The sequence below is a fragment of the Crinia signifera genome, chromosome 4, assembly GCF_055691185.1.
Source record: "Crinia signifera chromosome 4, ASM5569118v1, whole genome shotgun sequence".
Taxonomy (NCBI): domain Eukaryota; kingdom Metazoa; phylum Chordata; class Amphibia; order Anura; family Myobatrachidae; genus Crinia; species Crinia signifera.
In genome coordinates this window covers 20,596,519-20,617,550 of record NC_139220.1, presented here as the reverse complement: position 1 = coordinate 20,617,550, position 21,032 = coordinate 20,596,519, and the positions used below count along the sequence as shown (strand labels likewise).

Sequence of the window (21,032 nt, the reverse complement as noted above, 5' to 3'; positions counted from 1 at the left end):
CGTTATCACTTGGCCATCTGCCCAAGGCATGTCCAGATACACTGTGGATTGTAAAAGTACTGTATCACCCACTTTTTATTTTTTCTATTTTTTTTTTCCTAACCGGAAGTGACGTTTCGCTATACCCCTATATATACTGAGCCAGTCTATCCACCTGTTATCTGCAGTTGGTTCATTGTTGGCTTGCTGTGTTCTTTATCCAGAGGTATGTTAATGGTTGAAATTTACTCTAATTGATTCTTTGGCATGTTAAATGGATTATGTATGCAGTGCGGTTGCTAAAACACTTTAATATGCATATACCATAGCAACGCACTAATGACTGTTTGTGCTTTTGAATTGCAACATGTATCACTTTATCCAGTTGCTTTTACCACCAGTAACTGTTACAATATACTGGAATGCCTGAGGTGACATTGTTCCCCCTTTTCCAATGACTGACACCTATATTGTGCGATATTGTATCAAAATGTAAAATTGTATGCGATATTGTATGAAATGTAATACCTATATCCAAGTACTGGAATGTCTTAAGAATATCCTTATGAACTTATTGAATTGTGATAGGACTGTCCGTTGCACATATTCATATACATTTGTACATCATACCATATGGATTTTAAAATTTCATATTTAATATGACTTACCAGTCCCCAATCATTGATTTTATAGGAGTCCTCATTCTACATTACCTAGGACCTACACACGTTTTCAGACGGGATTTGGTAGGTGCTAAATCTGTTTGAGAAAGTATCCCTTCCCATTTTTTCATTTGCCCCTTTTCATATATATTATATATTTACTATCTATATTATAGATGCAGCCGAGCTTTAAATATTAAGATCCCTAACAGGATCTGATCTTTTAGAAGGACATCTACTACTACCTTGATCCATTATTGGAATACAGTTGGATTTTGGTATGTGCCAAATTTGTACTGGTTACGCCCATATATTATCCTCTATTCTTTCTTGCTCTCCTCCTTTGTTCTTACTAATTGATTATCCATTTATTATTTATGTTTTAGATGCAGCGGTGCACTATATATTTAATATCCTTATAGGATCCGTTTTTTAGAAGGTTTACATACCTAGGGAGTGAATAATCTCACTACCCACCAACATACGGGTATGTACCTACCCATTTATTTATTTTTTAAAAATCTATTTTTTAACTGAATCTGTTCTATAGCTAATGAAGTTTTCTCTACCACCTTAGAAATTTTTACCCCTGAGGAAGTCGTTATCGACGAAACGCGTTGGGTGCATTTCCATGTTCTGTATGAATTATACTGCACAGATGAAAACTACATGTTTTTAATAAAAGTTGTACTAAATCATAAATTGTGAATATTGTGTTGGAATTACCATTACTTTATGGTTATTGATTATATTCTGGTGGTGGAATATACATTAGGGGCGCACTCTGTTTTTCTCTTTCTCAATGATATAGAATACTTTAAAGACTTGAGGATCATGACTGAAGATGGTGAATAACTGTAGACTGTAGCTTTAAGACTTAGAAGAGTTGAAGATAATGGTTTACGACTGTGAAGAATTAAGACTTGACCTTGGAGAGGAGAATGAAGATTAATGTGAAGAATTGAAGAATGTGGCTTGAAGACTGTGAATAATTGGAGACCATGGCTTTAAGGCTATGAAGAATTGAAGACTGTGGCTTTAAGACTGTGAGGAATGAAGACTGCGGCTTTGGAGATGAAGATCACTGTGAAGAATTATAGACTGTGGCTTGTAGATTGTGAATAATTGGAGACCGAGGCTTTAAGGCTTTGAAGATTGAAGACTGTGACTTTACCACTGTAAGGAATGAAGACTGTGGCTTTGAATATCAATATGAAGATTACTGAAGCAAGATTAACTGCCAAAACTGGAGGCCCCCTATGAAGCAGGTTCAGCAGAAAACTTCAGCAACTGGTGGGCTAAGAGTAGCACTGAGAAGCAGAACAGACCACAGGACAGCAACAGCTAAAAAGAGTATCCCAAGGTAAACCAGGGAGTACAGAGCTTGAGCACCTTACTGAAGTAAGTAACTTGAAGAACTGGCATTGTGGCTAAAGGACTAGACCATATTAGGGGGGAAGACTTCATTGGATTGGCTGGACGCACCCAGTGATGATCTGGTCTTCAACATGGGGGATCCATGACTCAGCCACTCCCTGCTTCAGCCACCCCTTTCTAGCACGATCCAGCACAGGCAGACTAAGGAACCACAATGACAGTTTCCACGCTCCATGCCCCAGGACCTTGCTGCTGCCACTCTTGGCACCATAGCCACACCAAGTGGCTAAAAGGAATACTGCTGGGACCTGCAATGGTGGTAAGCCTCCGAGTTCTGACAAGTATTTTATCTAAGGTAAGCCAACACAAAAATCATGAAAGTCTTTCTGTGATACACTGCAGGCAAATTTCTTCAGTTTGATTCTGTGACAGAAGACCTACTGCACAGGGTAATCTATAGAAGTAAAAATTAAATATTTTCCTTAGTATGCTAAGTTTGCTTATAAAATATACTTAGTTAAGTTATAATTAAGCATATTTCTGTTGGAAATATGTCATTTACTGTATGACTGTCATAAATATAATTGTTCTGGTAAATAAAATTATAAAAACATTTTTTAATATATGGCTGAAATGAAAGAAAAGAGAAAAAGAAAATAAAGTAAAATCAAAAGGAAAATGTAATCTGTCTTTATGTTTTAATTGTTCTTTTTTAGTGATTATATAGTTTCATTTCTGAATTGTTTTACTAATTACTTTGAAGGAAAAAATTATGAAGAATTTAAAACAAGAAACTAGAAAAGACTTTCATCTCCATATAGGCAACATCTACAGTAGCTTCGGAGGTATTCAATCTTTGAGAAAAATGAAAAAAGATGTTCGCTCCCTTTATACTATCATCCTCATAATGATGGTGTATAGGTAGTAATTGAAGACTTGCTGATTTGCCCATATCATGGACACCCTTTGAGTTTAATTTAAAATTGATTTGAATTGTGCTGGAATATACCAATACAAATATGAAAATGGGCAAATATTTAGTTAGTATGATTGGCAATACTGTATTGGCAATTTGGCCTAGCGTAAAGTGAAGTTCATGTGATGAAACGCATTGAGGGGCCTTCTATTTGATATACAATCAAGAGCCCCACGTGCTTTTCAATTCCTTCTATATTGATGTTGTGTTGAAGTTCTCATAATTGTACTTTGCACTGTTGGATGTTCCAGAGATCATATATACAATTCAGATCAGCCTATGTTTTCATTTTTTTCTTGTAGAAAGCCATTGCTACAGATTTTTATTGATACTCATTTATTATTTTCATTGTTTCACTTTACTGTTTGTTGGTCTATTTTGGCTTTGTTTTTGCAGTTATAATCCGAATTGGATCAGATTGGATATTTTTAAGTGTTGAATGATATGCCTGCTTTATACTGTACTTTGATTAATGCATGTGTAATATTTGGTAGAAGAAAAAATTCCGTATAGACTATATTACATTTTGTGCCCTCTTGTTATTTTGGTAGATTCCCTTTACTGAAGTTCCTTGCTGGGTAGAACCTGCTGTATAATGAAAAGCTGCAGAACTACAGTTTGGAATATCTATGGATATATTTGAACAAGGTTGTGGACTACATTGGGACATTATGTTTGCACCAGTTTCAAGCATGTATCTGTTATTAATAAACCATTTTAGAAAATGTTAATAAACCAATTTTAAAAATTTACAAAATTCATTTTTTATTCATTTTAATCAACGATAATCATTTCATCAATATAATATTGGTATTTAGCTTTCAATAACAAACATCATAGTACTATATTTATGACATTGACATTTATATAGTGGAACTGTTTGTATAACATAAAACACATTATTCTTATGTAAAATAAAATAATATAAAAAAAATATGATGTATTTAAAATCCAGTATAGAAGTATAGATGGAAGTTCTCCAATGTGATTAAAAAGTGATTTATAGTACATCATTTGTCATCAATAAAATCATAGACAAAATAATATAAAATTAAATCTCAAATATATATTCATCATCTCTAATATAATAATAATAATAATAATAATAATAATTATTATTATTATCATTATTATTATTATTATTATTATTATTATTATTATTATTATTATTATTATTATTATACATGATATGCACTCTGCCTTGGATGCACAGTATGCAGACATTTTATATACTTTGCAGACAACAAAGTATACATTATAGTGTTTTTCCATTGTCTAATTAGAAACTTAAAAAAAAAAGAATTGTGAAGTTATTATCACTAATTAATTTATATTTTTTGTTATTTATTTTAAGTTAATTTTATTAAAATTATTATTTTAGAGTCCATTTTTGTTATATTTTTCAGCATTAATTCTAGCTATTCAGTAAATTGGTTTCCTTGTATTGATTGTACAGGTATATTGCTTCCAAACATTAGCTATATGAATATTCTTGAAAGTGCACAATTAATTTCTAACTTCTCTGGGATTATGATTTACAATTAAATGAGGAGTGTGAATTGTGAGAGGACTAAGCATGTTGTGGTGTTATAATTGTGTTTACTTATTAAGGTTTCAAACCTATTTAACTTAAATTGAAATAGTAAACAAATATAGAACCACTTTTTGTGCAAAATTATCTGAAATAGCAGCTAATGGATGAACTGAGGACTTTCATCAGTTTTGCCCAAAAATGTGAAAAATTTGGTAAAATTCTTAATAGGGTGAAACAGATTCAAAAGTCAAAGCCTCAAGTTTAAAACTCGCACCTTTAGTTAGTTTCTCTGTCACTTTATAAATTCAATGAGAAGATCCTTCTTTGTCATGTATATTTCATCGGTCCACACTCGTTTTAATCCACAATGATGCAGCTCACATGTAAATAGAAAAGGACAACAGTGGGGGAACACCTTCTATAGAAAATAAAAAGTTTTATTTACAAAACACAGAGCATTTACATTTCACAGATAATCAGCAACATATATATATTGTATGGCCAGCAGGTGACTTTGTGGAGAAACTTGCTTCATGGGGTCACAGATCTCACCCAACACTAAATGGATATTCCTTAGGTCCCAGAAATCAGCCAGGTATACTCCTAGAACAGTGTTAGATACTCCTTTAGCAATCTCCAGACATGGCACATGGTCACCCACTTAATGCATTTCGCACTCATTGTCTTTCATCAAAAAAATATAAGCAATGAGTCTGTAAGAATGGAAAAAAAATAAAAAGGAAACAATAGTAATAAAAAAGTAACAAATAAATAAAAAATGACAAATAGACACATTAGGGGAAATTTACTAAGATCAGCATTCTATTTCAGATGGGATGTTGCTATGGGTAACCAATCAGATACTATCTATTTTCTTCTAGAAGGTGCTAAACACGCTATGCCCACGATATGCTTTCAAGTCAGGAATGGTTGTTGAATCATACTTTCAGTTGACCTCTAATATCTGTACTAATGAAATATTCAGTAAACTAATCAGAATATAGAAGTCCATTTGGTTTAATGTTAGTAAGAACATTGCTTGATTTATTTTTAATTACATGATTTAATGGTTAATTAAAAAAAACTGATCTACTTTTTATGGTTCATGATTTTATTTCACATAGCACAATATCAATGTCGTTTCACTGATACCCAGTTTCTTTTATGTTGAATTCCATTAATAACGGATCTTATACATGCTATGTTCTGTATATGTACAGTATTTGTGTAAGTAGTCTTCTGGTAGGGAATCTTATAACGGAAAACAATGAAGCTCCTATAGATCCTGATTCAGCACAAATGTCTACTTTGCACCACACATTCCTCCAAATAGTATGTGCTCAGAGTTGAAGTTGCCATTGAGGCATACAGGCAGGGTTAGACTGGCCTACTGGAGTACAGGGGAGGCCCTTTAATACAGCAGTCTGGAGCTGATTGGTTGGTACTTTATCTCCATATACTTTATCTCTCAACAAGGCTTAGTAAATACAGCTTGATGCACTCTCTATTAGTTAAGTGAAACACTTCAATGGCTGGCCTCATGTGCCCTTACCACTGTAATGTCCTGGTTTGCCCTTCATACCACAGTCTGACATATACAGGAGATGCATGACCTTGGATATTTTCTAAAAATGTATTGGGCATGTGTTAGCAGTGATTGGAAGGTTTTTAGTGGATTCATGCATATAGTCCATCTTATGGGAGTATTTTCGGAATGCTACTGGCGTATTTCAGATATTGGTTAAATAATGAGACAAATAATTTTTCACAAAAGATGTCATAGTCGGATGGAAATAGTGCAACTCATAGATGTGCCAAGAGGAATTTCAGAGTATAAAGGTTTTGACAATCTATGTACTGTACATTGGTTTAAGCATACATGTATACTAGTGAATTGCTTTATAGTGGCATTTGCATAAATTGGCAGATGTGTTACCTGCAATAGTCTCAGACATGGACAAGGCAGCATCCAACTCACAAAAAGGTCCACTTATACCCCTTTCAAATTGCAGCTTTATATAGCTTTTTTTTTACCATTTTAAAACCGGGACAGCTGCAATGTGAAAGCTCCATTGTCAATTTACGGGTTACAGAATACCGGTATTTTGAAACGTGTTAAAAGCAGGATTCTACACATTTAAAGAATTGATGGTAAAAAATGGCATTGAAACGGTAATTCCCCTTTCAGACCGCACTTAAACATGTAATATACCAGTAGCGCACGCAGGGGGGTTTCTGAGTACCCAGAACCCCCCCTAGGAGTCTAAGAGACCTAGGCTGAAAGCTGAGGGTCCCCTCTTTCCAGGGGTACAAGAATTAAAAAAATCGACCCTTGTGAACCGGAGATATCTGACTTCAAAGCAGTGGTCCCCATCCAAGCCTGTTAATTGCTCTTCCCAGTCAGATATTTCAGGTTCTGTCTGACTTAGAGTTTTTCTGAGGGTATATTCCAAAAGCTGAGACTCTCCGCCTTTGATCAACACTAGTAGCTTGTCTCTACTCTTCCCAGAACCAGAGATATCAGCCTTCCAGCAGCTGGTTACTGCTGCAGCTCCACACACCTGGTATGTAGTTTTATGTACTCGTTGGCAGATTGCTCTGCCTCCTGAACTCTGATCCCCTAGTCCACAGTACCATTTGGTAGGGGGAATTGTCTAGTTTTTATTTATTTATTCCATTAAAATCTAAGAAATCTATTTATGGGAACTGGAGATATCTGCAGTCAAGCAAGCTGTCTTCCCACCAGAAAATTATGAATACTAAGCCCACTCCCCTATACACCCCATCTCTGCGTATTAAACATCCTCTACCACCCTGGAAGTTATGTATCAGGGCCCCTTCATTCAGCCCAATGCCTCCTTCTCCCACCTCATCTCCCACCATCTGTGCAGTAAAGGGGTAATTAGTGAAAATTACTGATCCAGGCCCTACATGCTGAGCAGTTGATATAATACGCCCTACCACCCGCGGGACATCAAAGCTTCCCCCACCCCTACCACTGGAGGATCGGTAGGGGCCCCAATACATTGCTATGCCTTTAATACTTTAACTGACCAGGCATATACTGGGTCACCTAAGTGTCCATCTCTGTGCTTTGCTCCGCCCCTCTGGAAACCCCCTTCTGAAAATCCTGCGTTTGCCACTGTATACCATTTAAGCTATGCGGTGTGAAAGGGGTTAAGGCTGTCTGCCCATTTTTTTAAAACGTTTCCAATTACCGGGTCAATGCCGTTTATGCGATGTGAAAGCAGCTTAAGTTTACACCAACCCCTTTTGTTGGTTTAGAAATTTTTAATTTGTCTAGTATCTTTTTTTAGTGGAAAAACTATCAAATACAATCCATAGTTTTATGGTTAGTTGTTTTCATATATTATTTGATAGAGTTTCTGTTCTCTGCCTATTTATGACCTTGTAAATTATGTGCAATGCTAGTGAATGTTAAATTAGAATATGCTTTGGATTAGCTGCAAGATCATCTCTAATCATTGTCATTCAAAGAAATGCTTCTCATATGCTCTAAAATGATTTAAAAATGTGATAATAAAAGTAATATAATAATGGCATACCTTGTGCATTTTATTTTTAGAAATTCCCTGACTGATCTATGGGCCTGATTCATGTTTGTAAGTAAGCAAAAAAACAAGAACCTGAGCAAAATTATGCTGCACTGCAGGTGGGGAAGATGTAACATGTGCAGAGAGATTTAGATGGTGTGGATTATTGGATAGACAGTTTATACAGTAGGTCCAGCGGCGTAACTATAGCACCGCAGCCCCCGCCACTGCGGGGGGGCGCTGAGCATGTGGGGGCGCCCAAAACTTAGTTACGCCACTGAGTAGGTCGACCCCATAAAGTTGACAAGTAAGAAGTTTACAGGTTCAAAGGGTTGACAGTGAAAATGTAAACTTTGTCTAAAGTCGACAGGTACAAAAATTCAGGAGTGTCACAGGTCAACATGAAGAAGGTTGACCTAGAAATGCTGGACACAGTTTTGTGGAATCATTTTGTTTGTTTTAGCATATGCAACCCCAATTAGTGTACCATGTCCCATCACAAGGTTAGCTTCACTGATCACACTAGTGTAACCCACACTTTGCTTGGCACAAGTTACTATTCCCAATCTTAATCCATGTGGATGGTAAATGAAGCAAAAGTAAAAAAAAAATTCACAAATTAACATTTTTTTGTATTGACCATTTGCGTTTCAATCATTGCCATGTTTACCTTTTGAACCCATTGACATTTTGTACCTGTCAAACTTAGACACAGCCAACATTTTGGGCGGTATTCAATGTGGATTTTGGCGATGTGCAGCGAATCCTGTTTAGGATTCGCTGCACATTCGCCACTGGTCGCCGCGTTCCGGAGCCTCGCCGGCTCCGGTATTCAATGAGTCACGGGCTCGCTGCCCCTGACCGGCGAATTTGAGCTCCTGCGGCGAATGCCGCAGGGAGCCTGAGGACGGTGGCAGGCAGGGAGATGGAAGTCTCCCTGCCTGCCCCAGAACGTTTGTGGGGGGGAGGTGGGCTCCCCGGGTGCCAGGCAGCACAGGCTGCCCTCCCGGGGGTGCCAGCAGGGGACCGCGTATATTCACTACACACGATCATGAATATGTAATGATCGGGTGAAGTGAATATATGAATATGTAATGAGCGACTCGGCTCCGGCCCCCTGCTGGCTGCTATGTGTAAAAAAATATATATATATTTTTTAATTAAATATATATTCATGTGCTTACAGCACATGAATAAAAATAGCATGCCCCTCCTTAGAATAAAATTCCAGATTTTTTTACACCAATTGTAAAAAACAAAACACTTTATTTTAAAAGTTCACATTCCACTTCACCATAAAAAGATAGCGATTGCTACTCGCTGAATCATGGCGAAAAAACCTTGACATGTATTTGCCATCTGGTCATTGAATAGGGTGATTCACCGTTTTAGTCAGAAATTCGCCTTACAGCACAAAATCGCCATAAAAACCTGGTGAATCAGCCTAATTGAATACCGCTCTTTGACTGTAGACCTTTTGACCCTACTGTACAGTATAAACCTTTTGGCCGCTTCAACCTTTTTGGCCAGATTGACAACTTGGGGTCGACTTATTGACTGTCTAACCAGGCATGTCTGTCCAGTGTCTGGAACCCATTTAGATTTGGGATGGGTGTGTTGAAACTAAAATCTAAATTGCAGTGTAAAAATAAACCTGTCTAACATTTGTAGGCCATATGCAAAAACAGCCAATTATTACCTGCACAGAAAAAAAAATTTGCTCTCTTTACATGGCAACATCATTTGTTCCAGACACAAAGTTATAATGCTAGCATTTGTGTTTTAATTAAAAACATGAATCAGGCCAATGTAAGGTACTTTACAGAACTTTAATTTTGGATGCTTAAACTATTAAAAGACAAAAAGATTAATATGTATTTCATATTGACTATACAATTAAACATAGAGTTTTGGATTATGTAATCAAATCACTTCTTTATATATCGGTCATACAGTTGTAAAAATGTGTATTGCATTTTTTCATACTTGACTATAATAAAAGTATATAATTATCAACATTTATTTGTATTCTTAAATACTGATACATTTTATAGCGAAAACATATGATTGTAATTCAAAAATGTCACAAGCCTAAATCTGTTTAAAAAAAATGTAAAATAAAAAAATCTAATTTTACTAGTTTGGTTCTTAGCTATGAGTGATTTAAGAATTCAGTTGTGCTGCAGTTCTATATATGTACCTCAGAGCGCCGCTGTTTACCAAGAAGTTAAGCGATTTACAGACAAAGTGAATTCACTGTTATGATCAGACATTGCAGATCTGCACGAAGAAGAGCAGCCATTTTTCCTCATTCACACTCCAGATTTTTCTGTTTGCAAACCATAAAATTGAACTTTAAAATAACAGTCCTTTATATTGGATTGAAGTATTTTAGGTTTTATCTTTGAGACATTTGGATATTAAGTTGGCTATTAAGAAGATTTTTTTTTTCTGGAATTCAAACCTATTGAATATAGGATACACTGAATTGAAACTAGTGAGACATTGAAGGATACAATTAAGACCCATGAAGCAAAGGCATACAAAGGATGGCAAGTAACACTTTACTTCTTAATTTCTGGGGTTTGTTACTCAACATCTGCACAAATTCATTATACTATTGTTGAGGAAATGAGAAAAGGTTCAATTGTTGGTAACTTAGCAAAGGATTTGGGACTTAATATTCAGAAACTTTCTGATAGACAAATCTGTCTTGTTTCTCATATTTCAGAGAAATATTTTTCTGTGCAATTAGAAAATGGAAATCTGTATATAAAAGACAGAATAGACAGGGAGATATTATGTGCTGCACCTGATCCCTGCTTTCTAACCTTTGATGTGCTGGTAGAAAATCCTTTAAATCTTTTCAATGTCAAGGTTGAAATTCAAGATATAAATGATATTGTTTCAAAATTTTATCTTGAATCCATCAAATTAGATATTCTCGAATGGACTTCACCAGGTGCATGTTTTGTTTTGCAATATGCAACAGACCCTGATTTAGGTACTAATTCTATTATATCATATCTGCTTAGTGAGAACCAGTATTTTACATTGGGTGAAAAAATCAATTCTGATGGCATGAAATATCCTGAAATTGTTTTAGAAAAACCTCTAGATCGTGAAACCCAGAATTTTTATGAACAGCATCAGATGAAGGGTTGTCCAATGCTTACTGGTACTATGGAAGTCAAAATTTCTGTCACTGATGTCAATGATAATTTTCCTATGTTTTCTCAAGAGGTGTATAAAGTTACACTACATGAAAATATGCCGCTTGACACACTGGTGGTTACAGTTAAAGCAAATGATAATGATGAAGGTTCAAATGTTGAAATAACATATTCATTTAGTAACATTCCTGAAGATGCATTGAATGTTTTTGGAATTGACTCCAGAAATGGAGAAAAAAAACCCAAAGGAAATGTGGATTTTGAAAGAACAAAAATGTATGAAATGTCTGTTCAAGCACAGGATGGAGGAGGCCTAGTTTCTCATGCCAATGTTGTGATCCAAATAATAGACCAGAATGACAATGCACCAGAAATAACACTCAATTCCCTCTCTTCTCCAATCCCTGAAGATTCATTGCCAGGTACAGTGGTTGCTCTGATTAACATCCATGATAAAGACTCAGCAGAAAATTGCGCTGTTGTCTGTGAGATTAAAGATGCATTACCATTTAAACTATTATCATCATCTGGACATTTTTTTAAAATTGTTACCACAACTGCTATGGACAGAGAAGAAACATCATACTATAACATTATTATAGTAGCCACCGATAAAGGATCTCCACCACGGGCCACGATAAAAAACATCAGTTTGACAGTATTAGATGTTAATGATAACCCACTAGTTTTTCAGAGGAGTAATTATTTTGCTTACATAACAGAAAATAACATGCCCGGAGGCTCCATTTATAGTGTGCAAGCTACTGATCCTGATACAGAAGAAAATGGTAAAATCTCATATTCCATTGTGAGCACAAGTGTGGAGAAATTTCCTGTATTTTCTTTCTTGTCCATTAACCCAGTCACTGGAGTTCTCTATGCCCAACGATCATTCGACTATGAAGATCAGAAAGAATTTAAAATCCAGATAATTGCAAAAGACAATGGATTACCATCCATGAGCAGTAACACAACCCTGACAATTCTTGTAGTAGATAGGAATGATAATGCACCCAAAGTTCTCTATCCTTCACCAGAAAGTGATGGTGTGTTTGAAATTGTTCTTCTTGCTTCTGAACAAGGTTAACTTGTGACAAAAGTGGTGGCAGTCGATGCTGATTCTGGGCACAACGGTTGGCTTTCTTATCATTTCATGCAAACATCAGAACCCTTCTATTTTACTATTGGCCACAACAATGGAGAAATTAGAACATCACGTACCTTTCAAGAGAAGGATAACTTTAGACAAAGACTAGCAGTTTTAGTTAAGGACAATGGAGATCCTTCACTCTCAGCCACTGTTACATTAAATCTGGTTGCTGCAGAAGATTTCCAACATGTTGCTCCAGAACTCAATAGTCAATCAACCAATGTACAGTCCCCATCAAATGTGCAGTTGTATTTAGTTATAGCCTTAGCCCTGATTTGTTTCTTTTTTATGTTGACTGTAATTTTAGCTGTTCTATCAAAATACAGGAAAGATGAACCGTCAACCAGCTTTACCTCAATAAATCCAAACATTTATTCTCAGATGGATCCTCAATTATTTTCTAGATATAGTACTGCAAGTTTGCCTTTTCCACTTTCATATGATGTTTGTGTTGCTCTGGACTCAACTGAAAGTGACTTTAGTTTTCGGAAACCAAATCCAGATGTTGATATAGACAGTCTTCTTGATGCTGATAATTCTGGAATTGCAAAAGAAAATGTTTCACAACCTTCAGCAACTGAGAGCTTGCAACAGGTAAGTTGCATACATTGAAAATCGAATTAAATGTGGAATCATTGGGGTACATTTTACTAAGATGGGAGTTTTATTGAAGATGGAATATTGCCATGAGATTCTACTCCTTATTTATTTAGCACCTTCTAGAAGATAATACTGTAGATAGAATGTGATTGGTTGCTATCGGCAACATCTCATCTGCAGTATAACTCCCATCATATCTATCCTATTATGTCAGCTCAAAATGTAATGAATGCAATAATGTGATAGTTCCAGTGTCAAACAGTGTGCTACTCTCTGATAGCTCTGTGAGTCTAGAATGAAAGTAAATATGTTCATGATTATTTAAATAACTATTCAAGACTAATCATTAATTAAGAAGATTCAAAAGTAAATTTAAATTTAACTGAATTAATTTTTGTTTTCTGGAATAGGATTAATTTTAGTACTGTAGTTTCATTAATGTATGCAAATAAAATTGCATGGAGGACATACAGTAGTTTTATTTCTGATTTTTTTTACTCTCATTAGTATTGTTCAGTAACGATCCTTAAATACAATATAACAGAAAATACTAGACAGATGTTAAAACAATGGGAGATAAAAATATATTTTTCATATTTTTTCTGATGTTCTGGCTATGTTTTTATCAGGTGATTTATCCCACAATAAAAAAATACATTTTCTCTTGAAAACGCACATGTTCTTTAAAACCTGTGTGTTTTTGGACAATGTAGCCCTCTTTTCAATCAAAAATTGGGATCTTTTCTGGATTGTTGCATCACTTTAATAGTGAGTAATTTGATATCTCTCCAATGGGTATGGGTCATTGGGTTAACCCACTGAAGGTCGACTTAGCTTAGGTTGATACAAGAAATAGGTCAATGTGGCTAAAGTCGACAAGGTTGGAAGTTTGACAATGGCTAGGTCAACAGTCAAAAGGTCAACATGATGTTTTCAGAGTTTTTGGCACGAATGTCGATATGTGTACCGCAAAAAGTGAAAAACCCATGCCAACCTTTTGATTTTTGACCTAGCCCTTGTTGACCTAATGATTGTGTCATCCTTCCAACCATGTTGACCTAAGCCATGTTGACCTCTTTCATATGTCGACCTAAGCCATGTATAGTGGTCAACCAAATGCGTGTCAATCTCATATGTATTAAACTAATGACCGTATTCCCCCCAATATTTGTTATCTTATTATGCTTTTCATTTGTGTGCCTGAATGGTGTGTGGCTTGGGGGCATACCCTGCATTGCTGAGTTTTATGTGTATAGGTATAAAAGTTACTTGATGTAAGTTGATGTATGCAGTCAATTTGATCCCTTGCAGTTACAGGTAAATGCTTTAAAATAATTTGTTTTACATCCAATACATCATGAAAAATATAACATCAATATTTCAATATATACTATATCACAGTTAATTATATGCAAACACAGGTTTCCATATTCTACAAACCCAGTAAAATAAAATATCATCCACAACATCCTAGTACATTGTTGGGACCATGCAATATGGGGGAAGAAAATAGGCTATGTTCTGTACAGTACAGACACAGCTACAGTACTCTGAAGTTGAATGGAAATGTGTGATGTCTCAAAGGGGCCCATTTATCAAACCATATTTGCAGCTTCCGGGTTAGGGCTTCACAGGGACGGGCTCCTATCGGAGCCCTGTCCCTGCGCCTTTAAAAATGATACATTCGCCCGATATGATCGCATTTTACAATGCGATACTGGGCGATCATGATAAATGGGCCCCTAAATCTTCTGTATTGCATGTCTCTAAAGGAGAATACAATTTCCTTTGAAAAATTACAATTAATATTGAGTAGTGATTATGCCTATATTCTATTGTTTTAAATTGCAACAGTAAACAATGTTTTTATTTAACTATGAAATATAGTGTTGGACCAACAAGTACTGTAGCTGTATTGGCTGAGGGAAAACATCTTAAATTCATTTATAACGGAATTTAGTTCCAACAAACATTGAGTGCAATATTTAGCAAAATACACCTTTAAATATTAAAAAAATAACACTTTATTCAACTGCTTGTGGAAATTCATTTATGACCTTGGAACCAGACATACATCTGCATCTGCCTTGGCCACGTATATTGGATACTTGTGTTGCCAGTTCTTGGGACCAGACATTGACCTGTCTTTGCATTTGCCTCTTTATTTTATACCTTGTTTTATACCCTTGGTTTTTATACCCTGGTACTGCTGTTTCCAGATCTTAAGTGTCTTAGACCATGTCTAATTGGTATATTTATACTATAACCACATAACAGTTTTATTATACTGAGTGACACATGTATGCTGACTTGTTAATATTCTACAGTATGTTTTTGTTCTGTAGCACGGGGGTAATACTAATGCTGCAGAACAGATGCGAGCAGGCACATAGACACCAGCTCCCAAGTCTCATGGCTATGAGACGGACTAATTCAGCACAGTTTCAAAGTCTGCTCCTATTATATAAGATACTGCCATGTGAAGATGATGGTTGTGTGAGCTTTCAGCCTCCAACGTGTTGTCTCCCTCCCATCTAGCTTACTCCATGAAGGCAGCGGCTTATACAGAGAAACAGATGAGCCTGTGGATTTTTTAAGATGTAGTGCTATAACACAGCAACCCTAGCATGCCTCAGTAACAGGCCCATACCTCTGCACAGTACTCCCTAAACTCCTGATCCCTACCCTCAGTAGCAGATCCCTACTTCTGCCTATGCGTTGGTTATGACATCCCAAAAGTTAATATCCCAACACCCCAATGGCTCCTGATAAGTATTTTAACTGTACCCCTGCCTCTATCCCTTACTCTCACCTTCTGCAGCCTAACCCTTAAATCCCCTTCCACATCCTAACCTTAACCTCCCCTCCTTGCATCCAAATCCTAACCTCCCCATCCCTTAACACCCTAGTGCCTAACCTTAAATCCTGTACTTACCTTCATGAGCTATTGGGATTCTTAACATTGGGAACAGGACTGTTGGGATACTCACTGCATCCTCTGCATTGTACTCCATCAACCAATGATCCCAGCTCTCAGCAACAGGTCCTCTCTTCTCTATGTAATAAATTCAGTTGCTACACTACTGCTGCGAGATTTGCTGCTGGAGGCTAGATATTGTGAGCAGAATCTACACTCTGCCCTATAATGGTCAGAGTTTGTAGCCCTAAAAGAATGTAAGATTTGAGCCACTGCCTCATGAATGTGTGGGAGAGGAGATCTACAGCAGATACAGCCAAGGTCTGACAAGAGACGGAGGCACCCTATCCTAAGTACCCTGGAGACCCTAAAGGCTAAATCTGGCCCTGGAATAACCTAGCTTCCTCTTCAATAATGTTTCTTTCTCTGTTTGGATATGACAGGTTTTTTTTATAGATATCATACTGTATACAGGAGTTGCCTTTTTAAAAGAAAGAGATAACTTGTATTATCATCTGCTGTGGTTGTTTTCAGACACTGTACACCTGAATTCCTTCTACTATTAATTAATGTGAACAAAAGCATACTAACCGTAAATTACTGTACATATCTTTGCAGATTACAATTTATTTTTGCTACTACTGTAGCATAGAGACTTCATTGATAGTACAGTATTTTAAAAATAGATTATTGCATAAATTGAACTTACTGTAAGTTGCAGTGTAGTTTTTGTTTTTGATATGTATGGAGAAAATATCATTTACTGTACTTATATATTTGTATGCACTATCCAGGGTAATTTTGGAATGTATTTGAATTCAACTGTACTTATATTTTAAAACAAATCATTGGCTTCGAGGTCTCCTAGTTGGACTGCTTAGCAGAATTTAAGATGATGACATTACACAATTTTATATATTTACTTACTTTTGCAATATCATGGGTTTGCCAAGTGCAGATATGCCAATAGCATATGTGGGGAGGTAAAGATATCTCTACAGTCTATAAATAATATATATTACTACAGATGTAGCAGGCTACATCTTTTCCCGGCGCCCGCCAGATCCCTTTCACTGGCAAGCCGATAGGGACTGGTATGCGCATGCGTCTCACATGCACGTACGTCCCAGTATCACGGCGGCTGGGCAGCGTCTCCCTGCCCACCTCCATTTCAGAGGTGCTGCCCAGTTCATGGGGGGGGTCGGGGCGTCGAGGGGGACCGTCGGTGATGGCGGGGGAGGTGGCAGGGACCCCCAGCAGGCTCCGTAGCCACAGGGTGCACGAGCGTCTCGTGCGCGCATGCCCCTGGCAGTAGCTGGCCGCTGGCGGGGGCTGGCGATGGAATCGTCAGCCCCTGCAAAGATGTAGCCTGCTACATCTGTATGTAGTTTTACTATTTAAAGTCCCTCAAAATTAAGCCAGCAAGCATTTGCTGTTTCAAAACATTGTATTTCAATATGATACTTCCAATATAATTTTTAAATTGATTTCCCCTGCTTAAAATGGTGTAGTAATCCTTTTATTTGTTATTAATTGCTATCATCTCAATTCAAATGTATTATGTTGAACATATTTTTTTGTAACAAGATCAAATAATTAATCCTAATTTATTTTGCCTTTAAACTACTTTATTAATGCCTTGTGTAGTACAATAAAGTTTGTATTATTGAGAAAACTGTACCTAGTTGTGTACTTATTGAACAAATATTACAAACACAGTTGTTCTCAAAGGTTTTTATCATCCAAAATGTGTTCAAATTAAGTTAATTTAGTTTGTTTCTTAGCTACTGTAAAGGTTTTGAAAAAAATATTCTGCTGCAATTCCACATTTGTACCTCAGAGCGCCGCTGTTTACCAATAAGTTGGGAGATTTAGAACAAAAATAGATTTCACTAGAATTCTCAGACACTGCAGATCTGCATGAAGAAAAGCAGCCATTGCTACTCCTCTACAGATATATTTGCTTGCATTTTGACTGAACTGTAACATTTCAACTGGTTTGCAGAACATTACATTTTCACCCTGAGACAGCATTTGGATGTGCATATATTGAAGGATATTAAATCAATAGTGGATTTAATCTTCTAAATATTTTTGGGGATTACAAAGCATGTGGCAAACAGAAAACTGACTTTGATCATTTTGAGAAACAGATGGATAAAATGAAGACCCATGAAGAAATGGCATACAAAGGATGGCAAGTAGCATTTTACTTCATCATTTCTGGGCTCTGTCACTCAGGTTCTGGACAGATTCATTATACCATTGGGGAGGAAATAAAAAAAGGTTCATTTGTTGGTAATTTAGCAAAGGATTTGGGATTTAATATTAAGGAACTTTCAGAAAGACAATTCCGTCTTGTTTCTCATGTTTCAGAGAAATATTTTTCTGTGCAATTAGACAATGGAAATCTGTATATAAAAGACAGAATAGACAGGGAGATATTATGTGCTGCAACTGATCCCTGTTTTCTAACCTTTGATGTGCTGGTAGAGAATCCTTTAAATGTTTTTAATGTCAAGGTTGAAATTCAAGATATAAATGATAATGTTCCAAAATTTTATTTTGAAACTATTAAATTAGACATTGTTGAGTCAACTTTACCGGGTGCATGATTTGTTTTACAAACAGCAAGAGACCCTGATTTAGGTCCAAACTCAATTAAATCATACAAGCTTAGCGAGAGCCAATATTTTACATTGGGTGAAAAAACTAATTCTGATGGTATCAAATATCCTGAAATTATTTTAGAAAAAATTTTAGATCGTGAAATCCAGAGTTTTTATGAACTTATCCTAACAGCATCAGATGGCGGTAGTCCAGTGCTCACTGGTACTACACAAGTGAAGATATCCGTCAATGATGCCAATGATAATTTTCCAATTTTTTCTCAAGAAATGTATAAAGTTACATTAAATGAAAATATGCCACTCAATACCCTAGTTGTTTCAGTGAAAGCAAATGATAATGATGAAGGCTCAAATGCTGAATTAACATATTCTTTCAGTGACATTCCTGAAGATGCATTGAATGTTTTTGAGATTGGTACCAAAAGTGGAGAAATAAAAACTAAAGGAAATGTGGATTTTGAAAAAATTAGAATTTATGAAATGTCTGTTCAAGCACAGGATGGAGGAGGCCTAGTTTCTCATGCTAATGTGGTAGTCCAAATAATAGACCAGAATGACAATGCACCGGAAATTACTGTCAATTCACTCTCTTCACCAATACCTGAAGATTCATTACCTGGTACAGTCATAGCTTTAATAAATATCCATGATAAAGACTCAGAAGAAAATGGTGACGTTGTCTGTGAAATTAAGGATGCATTACCATTTAAACTATTATCATCTTCTGGACACTATTATAGAGTTGTTACAACCACAGCTATGGACAGAGAAGAAACATCATACTACAATATTATTATAGTAGCCACTGATAAAGGCTCTCCACCACTATCCACAACAAAAAACATTAGTTTGATAATAGCAGATGTAAATGATAACTCACCAGTTTTTCAGAACAATAATTATGTTGCTTATGTAATAGAAAATAATTTGCCTGGAGGCTCCATTTTTAGTATCCAAGCTACAGATCCTGATACAGAAGAAAATGGTAAAATCACATATTCCATTGTTAGTTCACAAAATGAAAAATTTCCTGTATTCTCTTTCTTGTCCCTTAACCCAGTCACTGGAGTTCTCTATGCACAACGATCATTTGACTATGAAGACCAGAAAGAATTTCAAATACAGATAATTGCAAGAGACAATGGATTACCATCCCTGAGTACTAATACAACTCTGAAAATTTGTATAGTAGATCAGAATGACAATGCACCAACAATTCTCTATCCTTCACCAGAAAGTGATGGAATGTTTGAAATTGTTCCTCTTGCTTCTGAATATGGTTATCTGGTGACAAAAGTGGTGGCAGTCGATGCTGATTCTGGGCACAATGGTTGGCTTTCTTACCATATTATGCAAACATCGGAACCCTTATATTTTACAATTGGACAAAATACTGGAGAAATTAGAACATCACGTACCTTTCAAGAGAAAGATAGCTTTAGACAAAGACTAGCAGTATTAGTGAAGGACAATGGCGATCCCTCGCTCTCAGCCACTGTTACATTAAATCTTGTTGGTGCTGAGGATTTTCAACATGTTGCTCCAGATCTCAAAAGTCAATCAACAAATGTACAGTCACAATCAAATGTCCAGTTTTATTTAGTGGTAGCCTTAGCACTGATTTGTTTCTTTTTTATGTTGACTGTAATTTTAGCTGCTCTGTCAAAATGCAGGAAAGATGAACCTTCAACCAGCTTCAGCTCAATAAACCCAAACATTTATTCTCAGATGGATCCTCAATTATTTTCTAGATATAGTACTGCAAGTTTGCCCTTTCCACTTTCCTATGATGTTTGTGTTGCTCTGGACTCAAATGAAAGTGATTTTAGTTTCCTGAAACCAAATCCAAGTGTTCCAATAGACAGTCTTCTTGATGCTGATAATTCAGGAAATGCAAAAGAAAATGTTGAAGAATCTACACCAATCAATAACCCAATTGAGGTAAGTTGGAAAATGTAATTAATTTTTCTTTATTATAGTCTCAGTTTTTTCTTTCTAGCTAAATTGAAATTTGAATTTAATTGTATTGTGAATTTGTCAGTTCAAACAATAATTCAATGATTTATATCGCTATACTGTGATTGTTTATCTAAATATTGTTGATGTGATCTTAATTTAGATGATTTGGTTAATCTATTTTATTTACTTTCATAGCTATTTGTATTGAGTATTGGATATTGTAAAGTGTCCTGCTATGTTGTTGCTATGTATCCTGATGTGAATTAACTGTGGTATGCCACACTCATTTGCATCTCTGCTGGGTCCCATTGAAGTGAATGGGAGGAGAGTGCACATGAATGTTGCTCTCACTCAATTGAATTGCATGGGGGAGCATGTGATTGCACATGCCCCACTACACATAATACCACAGCTCATATGTCAGTTTGCAGTATCCAGCTCTTTTTTATTCATTACTCAAGAAAACAATTCAAGGCTTAGTTTTTTGTACTTGAGGTTACAATTTAATTGTAAGTCATGAC

At 36.0% G+C, this 21,032-nt stretch overlaps 1 pseudogene; it reads left to right on the top strand.

Moving 5' to 3' along the window:
- Positions 1 to 3,653: 3,653 nt before the first annotated feature.
- On the top strand, positions 3,654 to 13,403 carry LOC146073842 (protocadherin gamma-B1 pseudogene; annotated as a pseudogene).
- Positions 13,404 to 21,032: the final 7,629 nt, after the last annotated feature.